Source organism: Mercenaria mercenaria, chromosome 5 (genome assembly GCF_021730395.1).
Source record: "Mercenaria mercenaria strain notata chromosome 5, MADL_Memer_1, whole genome shotgun sequence".
Taxonomy (NCBI): Eukaryota; Metazoa; Mollusca; class Bivalvia; order Venerida; family Veneridae; genus Mercenaria; species Mercenaria mercenaria.
Window position 1 is genome coordinate 456,912 of NC_069365.1, and position 12,556 is coordinate 469,467.

At 36.0% G+C, this 12,556-nt stretch overlaps 1 long non-coding RNA gene across 3 annotated transcripts in view; it reads left to right on the forward strand.

Annotated features, from left to right (window-relative positions):
• The window catches only part of LOC123556268 (uncharacterized), a 55,979-nt gene that overhangs the window by 39,038 nt on the left and 4,385 nt on the right, over nt 1–12,556 (forward strand). For all 3 annotated transcript variants that reach the window (XR_008370845.1, XR_008370844.1, XR_008370846.1), the window contains exons 6-7: nt 8,465–8,567; nt 12,324–12,430. This is a non-coding gene — a long non-coding RNA (uncharacterized LOC123556268). The remainder of the gene's footprint in view (nt 1–8,464; nt 8,568–12,323; nt 12,431–12,556) is intronic.

Here is a 12,556-nt window from a genome sequence, read left to right on the forward strand (position 1 = left end):
GTCATTCCTCCCTTGCACTGTACACCTCCTTCCCTTGCACTGCACTTTGCATGTTTGCTGCTTTCTCAGAAGAAATTCCAAGTTGAAGTGTTGGAGAAATAAGTATGCCTAAATTGGGAGGGAAGATTTGTCTAGTTTCTCATAATTATTTAAATTAAGTAAACAAGCAGTGTTTTGGTATGTGGTGTTAGTCAGTCCATTATCTGCAATCTGGAGGTATACTGGTGTCACTTGGCTCTAACCAGTAGTCCTTAGGGAAGCGTCACACACTTAGCCACTAGGTCACTAGGTCATCATCCACCATTCATTTCATTTAAGATCATCATGAAAGTAATCTTACTTTCTCTTATTTAATGTAGAACAGACAAAATGAATAGTTCCATAAAATTCATATATTTAATGCTCAAAACTGCCATTCAATGTTCTGGTTACTGGTTGTTTGTAATTATAATGACAGAATATGGCAAAGAGATAAATAAACTGACTCCTCTTTCATTGTAAAATACCCAAGGTCAGTGCAGGTAAATGTATGACTGCATTAAGAAGTAAAGATAAACTACCAATTCCTAGCCATTGTGTTACATATCAGAATACTGGAATTATATTATTATCCAAAATAGAATTTTTTTTCATTATATTTTAGCTAGAATTATTTGCTTTGTTTTTCAAGGTGATTAATCATTCATTGTTCAGACATTTTTATAATGAATCATTTAATAAATTCATGTCTGATCCAAATATTTTGGCTGCTGTTTTTCAAATACTTGAATGATTTAGGTACTGGCTATTCATTATTGTTAAATGTTTTTATGACTGGTTAAGGCAGACAAAGAGATGTAGGAATATTACCAATTAAGCATACCCTTTATTGTTATGAACTTGGGTCATTAGGTACTGGCTACATTTACATGTACTGGCTACATTTTATAAGAATTAAGTAAATGGTTACCTTTCATTGTTACGAACTTTGTCAATATATACTGGCTACATTTTTTTAAATCCCCTGCCGTGGCGGAGGGATTATAGGAATGGTCTGCGTCCGTCCTTCCATCCTTAACAAAATCGTGTCCGGTCCATATCTCCTAAATCCCTTGAAGGATTTTCATGAAACTTGGGTCAAATGATCACCTCATCAAGACGATGTGGAGAACCCATGAGTCAGCCTTGTCGGTTCAAGGTCAAGGTCACAACTCAAGGTCAAAGGTTTGAGCCTGCCATTTTGTGTCCGCTCTATATCTCATAAACCCCTTGAAGGAATTTTATAAAACTTGGGTCAACTGATCACCTCATCAAGACGATGTGCAGAACTCATGAGTCAGCCATGCCGGCTCAAGGTCAAGGTCACAACTTAGGGTCAAAGGTTTTGAGCCTTCCATTTTGTGTCCGCTCTGTATCTTCTAAACTCCTTGAAGGATTCTCATGAAATTTGGGTCAAATGATCACCTCATCAAGACGATGTGCAGAACCCATGGGTCAGCAATGTCGGCTCAAGGTCACAACTCAAGGTCAAAGGTTTGAGCCCGCTCTATATCTCCTAAACCCCTTGAAGGAATTTTATCAAACTTGGGTCAAATGATCACCTCATCAAGACGATGTGCAGAACCCATGAGTCAGTCATGCTGGCTCAAGGTCAAGGTCACAACTTAGGGTCAAAGGTTTGAGCCTTCCATTTTGTGTCCGCTCTATATCTCCTAAACTCCTTGAAGGATTTTCATCAAACTTGGGTCAAACGATCACTTCATCAAGGCGATGTGCAGAACTTATGAGTCAGCCATGTCAGCTCAAGGTCAAGGTCACAACTCAAGGTCAAAGGTTTGAGCCTTCCATTTCGTGTCCGCTTAACCCCTTGAAGGAATTTTATAAAACTTGGGTAAAATGATTACCTCATCAAAACGATGTGCAGAAATTATGAATCAACCATGCCAGCTCAAGGTCAAGGTCACAACTAAGGGTCGAAGGTTTGAGCCTTCCATTTTGTGTCCACTCTGTATCTCCTAAACCCCTTGAAGGATTTTCATCAAACTTGGGTCAAATGATCACCTCATCAAGAACTCATGAGTCAGCCATGTCAACTGAAGGTCAAGGTCACAACTGAAGGTCAAAAGTTTCAGCTCTGTATCTCCTAAACCCCTTGAAGGATTTTCATGAAACTTGGGTTAAATGATCACCTCATCAAGACGTTGTGCAGAATTCATGAGTCAGCCATGTCAGTTCAAGGTCAAGGTCACAGCTAAAATCAAAGGTTTACCCTTTCACTATCCATAGCAGTGGTGAGGGATTTAGCTGTCTTTCAGACTGCCTTGTTTTATAAGTATTAACTTGATGGTTACCCTTTATTTTTATAAACTTTGTCATTAAGTACTGGCTACATTTTGTAAGAATTAACTAAGTTATTACTGCAGAGAAGTTTGGCTACTGAACTGCTATTATAGTATAATGCAGGTTGAGTTTCATGCTCATATATAACTGTTATTTCACAAAGTACAATATTTTCAACCAATGGGTTCAATACTGGATGTAATTTTCATTTTACATTAGTTCATCATAAACCACATTAAAGAAAAAAAAACATTTTAAGAAAGGTTAGTCACTGTAATGCTTTAAGCAAGTGAATTAATATTTTTGTAGTGTCAGACATGTTAGGAGGAAGGTGCCAGCCATTGCGTTAGGGAAGGTCAAAATTAAGTCACTGTAACTATGTTTACTATAGTTGTTATATCATATCACCACAATTATTAAGTTAGAGCTGGTTAGATGGAATAAAGCTTTAATGTTAATTAAAATTAATGCAGGCATTGATAATGTTCTAGATTAAATTCAGTAATCATAGTAGTGTTTTAGGAAAGATGCCTGCAAATATGCTTTATGCCCCACAATTAAATACAGTTCAAGATACTACCTTATCATTTACTTGGTCAACTCTTATAGATAGCCAGGCCGGTTTAAACAAAGTCAAGCGGAGGCCAGGTAATATAACTGACTACAATTAAGACTGAGAAGCTACGACTTTCTACATTTAAAAATAATCTGATAGGGATATGGTAGTATAAGACAAAGACATACTGGCTAAAGGTTTCTAGAAACTACCATATCACTGCATCTTAAGGGTTATATTTTTGGACGAAATTTCAGTGGATAGGGATGATAAGGTAGAATAAGGTGTTTTTCTGCCACTGTTAGTGTGAAAGAGTACTGTATGATAGTGTTTAAGTCAGCCCTCAAAATAAAAAGGTAATAGGTACTACCATATCATACCGTGTTTGCATCAGTTGTAGCCAGGCCATTTACTTGGTTTAGTGAAAATCCACACATCAGAATCTGAGGGTTGCTGGTCATATCTTCTCTTTTTTTTGCATTTGTAGGACACTTTTTTTTTTTTGCCATCAATTTTTTATTTTTAGATTCTATATGATTTTAGTGTTCTACCTGAACATTCGTTTAAATCATAACTCACTAATCATAGTGTGTTTTTTGGAATTACTGAATGTCTTTGAGGGTGTGTTAGGCATTAATTCAAAAGTGAAGGTTACTATAAGTTTATATTTCTGATCAGCAGTATTATATACAGTGGGATTCATCCAAAATTTGTCCAAAATTAAGATAATCATACATCACAGAATCTCAGGGAGAACACTGATTTCATTGCTAGGACTCTGGTACTGGTGATAAAAGCCAAGGAAAAACTGGCTTCTGGTTAAAATTTAAACTAAACTACTTCTTGCATATTTGATAATTTCTTAATGATTTTAAATCCTGTAGCTGTTAGGGATATGGTAGAATAAGGCAAAGGTTCAATTCTGGCTACTGGTTTTGTATGAAAACTGCCATATCAACACATTGTAAGGGCAATGTAAAATTGGCCATCATGTATTTTTGGACAAAATTTCAGTGAATAGGGATGATATGGTAGAATGTAGGAAGATCATCAGCCATTCACTTCTTTCTGAAGCTGTATGATATAAATATCTGCATTGCAAGATAAATAATGAACACATTGTTTTTTTCTTAACATTACACCCATACTCAAATGGCTTTACCTATACATTTAAATAAAAGATGGGAGACCTGTTCTAAAGATTGATGAAGGGCGCTTAACCTTAAAACTACTACTGTCGACAGAGTATTTCAACAGTATTTACTGGTACAGAAATTAGGCATCTGGTTAATGGCTGGATTCTGGATTCTCTTCTAAAATATTATTATTAATTGTCCATAATTTCATAGTTCAAAGGTTTTATTTATGATTATTAGTTATTATTTGTTTAGAGTAATTCTACCTTCAAGGAAATCTGAACATTCTCTTTTGAATTAGGTATTACTAACTGACTCATTGATTTAAATTGTTGAAAGAACTGTGGGATGGAATCTAGTCTTTTTTTCATAGAATAAAAGTCAAAGTCTCTTTTCTACCTACTTGCTTTTACTGTCCTCGTGGCTATTTGCTCAAAAGCAATTGTCGCATTCTGTTGTCTGGGTGGTATTCAACCATGGTAGCAGTCCCATACTTCTCCCACAAATAGCTGTCCAATTCTTCTAAGAGTGGAAATTCAGACCAGTTGGTTGTGGCCAAAACTGCTGCCTTGTAGAATTCAACCAAGCGAGCTCTCTCTCAGCTGCTGAGGAGGATATTCCACAAGCCAGCAAACCTCCATACACCTGTCCTTCATTGTCCAATAAAGTCCTATATTTCTGTCCAGATAAGCTGTTGAGACAACTTCAGAAGGAGGAATTCTACCAAGCCAGCTGTCCCATCCAGCTATTGCGGGAGGAATTCCACCAAGCCCCCTAATGTCCTATATTTCTTTCCAAATTAGCTGTCAAGACAGCTTCAGAAGGAGGATTCTACCAAGCCAGCTGTCCCATCCATCCAGCTTTTGCAGAAAGAATTCCACCAAGCCACTTGACCCAACCTGCTATTGGTGAGGAAGTCTTCCAAGCCAGCTTCTTCCTGGCCAGCTGTCCCAACAGCTGTTTTGGAGAAATTCCACCAAGCCATCTAATGTCCTATTCCTATGGCCAAGTAGGTTGTCAAAACAGCTTCTTAAGGTCCCAACCAACTGTTGAGGAATTCCACCAAGCCATCTGTCCCAACCATGTATTGTGGGAGAAGAGCAACCAGTCCTGTAGAACTGTTTGGAAGGATTCTAGTAATCCCTCTGTCCGGTACAGCTATTGTGGAAGAATTCCACCAAGCCAGATTGCCATTACTGTTGCCATGAGGATAGATAAACAGTGGTAGATGGGAGAAAAACATTTTGCTCAACTTGTGTTTAGATTTGATACTTCATGTATTATCAAGGGCCAATCAGCAAGGGATTTATTTTTGGTTTTCTAAGCTGGAATTGTTAAAAGAAATTGAAATAATTACATGTTACTAAACAAAGTAAAATTTAATTTAGAGTCAGTTAGTCAATACACTGAATTACTGTCCAGTTGTAGAAGCATGATAATAGAAGAACATTTTCATCAGCATTTCTGTTTAGTACATATTTAGTTCTGCATATTGATTGGCATAATAACTTAATTTAGTAACAAGTGTTTTGGATAAATAGTCATCATTTCATTGTAACAGAAAAGATTGGTATGTTTGTTTAGTTTAAAGCAGTCCAGCAACCTGTAGCCTAAATGCCAAATTTACTTAAAATCCTTGGGCCTGTAATCATTTCCATCATTTTCACAATGTGTATAATTGTATCAAAACTTGAAAATTACTTGTACTGTCTCTTCAGATATAATATATACAATAAGCTTTTGTTCTGTTCAAAATTCTTCATGTGCTAGACACATTGCTCCAAAGAATTTTCCTCCACATACTGCCTGCACATCTGTTTAGGAATGGCAGCATTTTGGCAACTGAGTTTCTAGTTTTCTATTTCAAAGACAATCTTGATACTTAAGTAGTAAGATATTATTTAGAGTTGAAGGTTAAGTAGAAATATGTTTGGTTGTGGTCTTCCTACAGACATTTTTTATTCATCATTTATGTGTGTTTGAGCTGTATGATTGTGTTGCTTATCATTCTGACTGCTGAGGAGATACTTCTGTGAGGTTTACTTACCTCCTTGACTGTACTTCTGACTGTACTGTGGACTGTATTTTGGACTGTACTGCCGACTGTACTGTTTCATAGCCACTGTCAATATTGACAGTCCAAAGATGCTAGAGTACCATATATTGAATGCTGTTTAGTTCTATCATTAAATCTGTGTTTCATCAACAATTTCAACTATTTAAATTTAATTAAGAATATTGTGTATTTTTGGAGTAAATTTCAAGAATTAGGGATGGTAGGTACAAAAAAAAAGAAAATATTAGCTTAAGAATGTTTGTTAAAACAGAAATCTTTTGAAATAAAAAATCATTTATCATGAAGTGAATGTTAAATGAAAATAGTTACTAGAATAATGTTGTGCAATGTAATGCTTTTGTGCATTGAATGACTGTCAAAGAATTACCTTGATACAGTGAAAGAAAGTGCAGTGAATGAATGTTAAATGAATTATATTGTAAAATTGTGGGAGTGAATATCAAAATCAAAATGTTTAAAGTAAATTGTATTTTAAAACACAATGACCAGACAGTAGAACTAATGATTTTGTAAAGCAGTGGCAGAGTTAGGTTATTCTGTTAGAGACAGTGGCGTGGCATATTAGTAACTTTTTGTGTTGTAAAGTGGTAAGAACTTTTGAGCTTATTTAATTTGTAAAACACAGTAAACTGTTGCAAGGTTCAAGTTGATTTAATTTTTGTATCACTCTGGCAAAGTATTTTTAAGTGGATTTAATTTCTAATAGAGTTTTCAAGTCACAGTGGAAAATGCACAAACTCGAGTAATTTTGCATTTTTATCTTTCAGTAAAATGCTACTCAAAGGTAAAGGGTTAACCCTTGGCATTATTCAAGTAAATCAGTAGCAAAAACCATGTATTTCATATAGTATAGAATGGTTGTTCAGTAGCCAATTTTTTCTGCAGTGAAGTGAAAGTTTGGTTACTTCAAGTCACTCACATAATCATCCTCTTTTTTACTACAAAGTATAATATTAGTTTTGTATCTGATGAAGCTTGGCTATCTTTCATTTTTGCTAAGTTTTCTTTTAATTAGTCATCTTTGCAGTCTTTGTTCAGGTGAAGGTTAAAAAGTAGGAAGCTGAAATGATAGCAGTGCATGATGTAGTGCCAGTAGATTTAAGATAGTCATGAGTTTGCTACACCTTGGAGATTTTTTATGCATTCAATTTTGTTATGGTCTTTTAGATTTAGCAGTAAATTATTATTGTTAACTTGGTGCTGTTTTCTGGCTGTGGCCAAGTTTTTTTCTCCTTTTTTTACTGATGTCGAGGCCTGACAGATCCCTTTACTGTTGATCCACACAGCTATCGATGCCATTTAGGATCCCGGTGACAATATATCCGCAGCGTGGAGTCGTGTTGGAGATGCTAGTCTACAATATTGGGCCGGCAGTGTTTAGATGATGGTTTCTCCAGTGTTGAGAGAGATGGGAATCGGAAATTGTCAGGTTCTTTTCGCCTTCCATTTTCAGCATTTGTTTCTTTTCCATATTTTAAGGTCTGTCTCACAGTCTGTGATAAATTCTTTGATCCTTTTGACTGCCAATCAAGACTACTAACGGTACCATTAAGGATTCTGGTGACAATATATCCGCAGCATGGAGTCGTTTGGGAGCAACAGATCTACATTTCTGGGCCAGCGGTTTGCTAGATGACTGTTGTTCCTGTGTTGAGAGAGGTGGAATCAAGGATTTTCAAGATTTGTCTTTGTACTAGGTCTTCATCTGCCAGCAGTCGCTGATATCAGTTTAACTTGTTTGCAATATACACTGGACAGAACTTTTTCAAGGACTTTCCAAAATGTATTTTTCCTTACCAGAATAGGCAAAATATGACATAGTTTTGTAAGCCATCTGGAATTTTTACCAAGTACTGTCTAATTTTTTTTTTTCAATTGTTTTTTTTGTATTCAATCTAATTTCTTTGAAGACATGTTATAAAGTAAGCACTTATAAGTTTATTGGACATGATAAGGCCTTGGTGTAGCTGCTCACGCAGAACAAGTTCACATGCACTTTCATAATTATAAAAATACTCATGACTAAGGGTTAAGTTTTGTTATACTCTCCTCTTGAATATAATTCTTTATACCGATATGACACTTAGATCAATGAAATGGTCAAAATTGTGATAGTTAATAGCATCTGTTCAATAACTAAAAGAATTTTTTTTGAAGTAAGCCAGTATCACAGTAGAAATTATTTAAACTTTTGTTCCTTTATTTAATAGCCAGTGTCTCCATTTGCCAATTCTGTGAAATTTGATATTTTCTCTAATTAAATATAAAACTTTTGGCAGTACCTCTTGATAACTTGATATCTGAATCGAATATTTTAAGCCATGTTTCTTTCATTCTTTTGGCAGCTTTTTCTTTTCATTTTATTAAAAATTTCAGGATAAGAGTGGTTGTATTCCAAAGACTGTAAGCATGAAATCACCTGGCCTTGTGCGGAAGACATCTATGAATCGACCAACCAGATGTATACCTCTAATTTAAAGTGAGTATTTTGTTACAGAACTTATGTAGACAGGGTTTAGCTAAATCAATCGTCCGACTCACTGGCACTTGGCTGTCACCTTATTTTACTGTATAACTGTTACACGAACAAATAGGAAATACTTCTTGGCAAAAAGGCTCATGCAGCAAGCTAAATTGGCAATATAGAAATAAAATGAATCTGTTGTGTTCTCTGTAGCAGATTCACTGTTGTATTGCACTTTAGACTAGCTGCCTTTGCACTAGACTTTTGATATGGTATAGGCCAAAAATCCAGTGTGTTGCCCTTTCACTGTTGAAGGTATTAAGACCAACTAGAGCAGCTTTTGAGAAAATCACATATCTCCCACAACTGCCTTATCCTTTAGTGATTCAAAGTGGTGTGGGTGGTTTGGATGAATGGTTCTGATCAGTAATGTATTGGAGGTCTGGATTGTTTGGGATGAGTGGTTTCTATCACATGACCGTCAAAGCATTTTCAGGTAGTGGGGGGTGGGGGCACACACTATGGAAATCATTGTTTTATACTAGAGGTAGATGACAACCAATATATGGCTTTTAATAGGAATAAGTACTGTAACAGTATTCCCTGGCATGTCTTAATCTCGTTAAGTTAACCTTTAGACAACTGGTGGCAAGTGGTTTTGCATTTGCGACCACAGCTCTAAGTTCTCATAAACGTTGTCCAGCATACAAACATAGTATATGCAGGGGCTGGGCCCTTATACCCAAGGTCAAGGTCACAAAGGAGTTATACTTGGAATTATTTTCATGTTAATTTTTTTTGAAAACTTTATTAATAGACATATCTTTGCTACTTTAAAAGATAATGACTTGAAATTAAAAATATTTGTTTATATCATCATCTGTATGTGTGGTTACATACCCCATTACTCTAATTGTATTTGTTTACAGAATTATGCCCCTTTTTTACTTAAACTTTTTTTTTGCAATCTTTGCTTTCTGGATATTACTTCAATGCAATATAAGATAAAGACTTGAAACTTAAAATGTATCTTTATCACCATCATCTGCATGTGTGGTTACAATCCCCATAACTCTGATTTGTATTTTTGACCAAAGTATACCCCTTTTATACTTAAATCTTTTTTACTTTGTTTTCTGGACATAACTTTGGTACTGTATAAGATAATGACTTGAAACTCAAAATATATCTTTACCATCATCATCTGCATTTGTTGTAACAATCCTAATAACTCTGATTTGTGTTCTTGACAGAATTATGCCCATGGCGTATCTTCCTTTTAAAGTAGAGGTCTCTTATTGAGACATATAGTCATTTTACTGTCAAATCCCCGAATAGTGGAGCGCGCTGTCTTAAGGACAGCTCTTGTTACTTTTGATGATAAATGAATAAAAATTCTATTTTTTCATTAAGATTTCATTGATAAGCGTAAGCTCTTGTTGTCATGCCCGCTTGCAGTCAGCTCAATATAGTCACCATTTTCGGTGTATGTGCATGTTTGTCCATGTTTCCGTCCAGTTTTGTCTGGACCATAGCATGGACATGCATGGACAAATCTTGTTTATATTTGGCATGAATGTTCACCTGAATGAGAATGTTCCTATTTAAAAGGTCATGGTCACAGAGATCAAAGGTCAAATTGAAGTTTGTCTGGAGCTCTTCTTTTTCTTGAATGGGGCAATTTTGATGTAACTTGGCAAGAATGTTAACCATTATGAGATGGAGAGTCATGTGCAAGAACCAGGTTCCTAGGTCCAAGGTCATGGTTACACTTGACAGCCAGCGGGCTCGACATTCTGTCCATGGGCATACTTGTAGAAATTTAGCAGGGTAAATGTTAAGCACAGTATCAAAATGTAAGAGTAGAATCTTGAAGCATTGAGGATAGCTAATACAACCAGAACCTCACACAGTAAAACAGTTCATTTGCAAGTTAGGCAGGGTAACAAGAAACCTTAGACAAATATTCATTTCATAGTGTTAGATCTTTATTAGAAATGTATGTTTTATTACATTTTATGAAAATTTGTGATTTTTCCCTGTTAATATGAAAGTATTCAAAAAGTGGACTATTGCTTTTGATTAAAATGTAATTTCTAAGTTTACATTTGCCCGCCCGCTTAGCTCAGAAGGTATGAGCGTTAGTCTACGGATCACGGGGTCCTAAGTTCGATCCTTGGGCTGGGCGTATGTTCTCCGTGACTATTTGATAAACGACATTGTGTCTGAAATCATTAGTCCTCCACCTCTGATTCATGTGGGGAAGTTGGCAGTTACTTGCGGAGAACAGGTTTCTACTGGTACAGAATCCAGGAACACTGGTTAGGTTAACTGCCCGCCGTTACATGACTGAAATACTGTTGAAAAACGGCGTTAAACCCAAAATAAACAAAAACAAACAAAAGTTTACATTTGTGTTTCATAGTTTTGATATATTTCAACAATCTTAACCAACAGGCAAGTTTTAAGACAGTATATAGCTTTGGAATTCATTTATTTCCAATATATCCTGATTGTGCAGCAAAGATAAGTAAAGGGAGGTAATAAGAATGTTACAAACTGAATTTGTCATGAACCTTGGCTAGATATATATTTGTTAAATTAATGTAAATATTTGACAAACATAATACAGAAGTTCTCGTATTCATGTGAGATATCTTTACTAAATTCATGCACATGCTAAAATAACTATCCTGGTTTCTAGGATAGGAAAATCAAATTTTAACAAAGCAGTCTGAAAACAGCTAAACCCCATGCCACTATTGCAGATAGTGAAAGGGTAAACTTTTGACCTTGAGCTGTGACCTTGACATTGAACCGAAAAAGACGTTAAACCCTAACACACACACACATGAATTTTGCACATCGTCTTGATGAGGTGATTATTTGACCCAAGTTTCATGAAAATCCCTCTAGGGGTTTAGGAGATACAGAGATCAAACCTTTGACTTTTGAGTTGTGATCTTGACCTTTAGTTGACATGGCTGACTTATGAGTTCTTGATGAGGTGATCATTTGACCAAAGTTTGATGAAAATGCTTCAAATGGTTTAGGAGATACAGAGTGGACACAAAAATGGAAGGCTCAAACCTTTGACCCTAAGTTGTGACCTTGCCGTTCAGCCTGCATGGCTGAAACGTAAGTTCTTCACATCATCTTGATGAGGTAATCATTTGACCAGAGTTTTATAAAATTCCTTCAAGGGGTTTAGGAGATAGAGCAGACATGAACAATTTATTGGAAGGCTCAAACCTCGACCTTGAGTTGTGACCTTAAAATTCCTTAAGGGGTTTAGGAGATACAAAGAGACGAAATTGAAGGCTTTGACCTTGAGTTATGATTTTGACCGTGAGTCGACTAGGCTGACTCATGACTTATGAGGGGATTAAGAGATACAGAGTGGACACAAAATGGAAGGCTCAAACTTTTGACCATGAGTTGTGACCTTGACCTTGAGTCAGCATGACTGATTCATAAGTTCTGCACATGCCTTGATGAGGTGATCATTTAACCCAAATTTGGTGAAAATTTGGTGAAAATCCTTCAAGGGGTTTAGGAGATATGGAGCGGACACAAAAGTGTTACGGAAGGATGGACGAAGACCATTCCTATAACCCCCCACCACTTGTGGCGGGGGATTAAAAATACCTACAGTGGAATTTCAACATGTATTATGCAGTCAGTGAGCACACACTAAGTGTTAATGATCATTAATTTTGTTTAACATTTGACCAAATCCATTACCTGATCAGACTCTGATGAAAATTACAGCTCCTGAAAGTCCCCATGGTTGTGGGTGGTGCAGACAGAATGTGAGCCAGGAAGTACATCTGTAAAAGCCCAGACATTCCATATGTAGGAGTACCTTCATTCTTCAAGTGAGTATAATTATGTAAATGAGAATTTTCTCCAAATCTGTTTATCTTAAACATCTTTTTAACCCTTACCCTGCTAAATTTGTATAATGAACTTGTCCATCTTTTAATTTGGACAGAACCATTAAC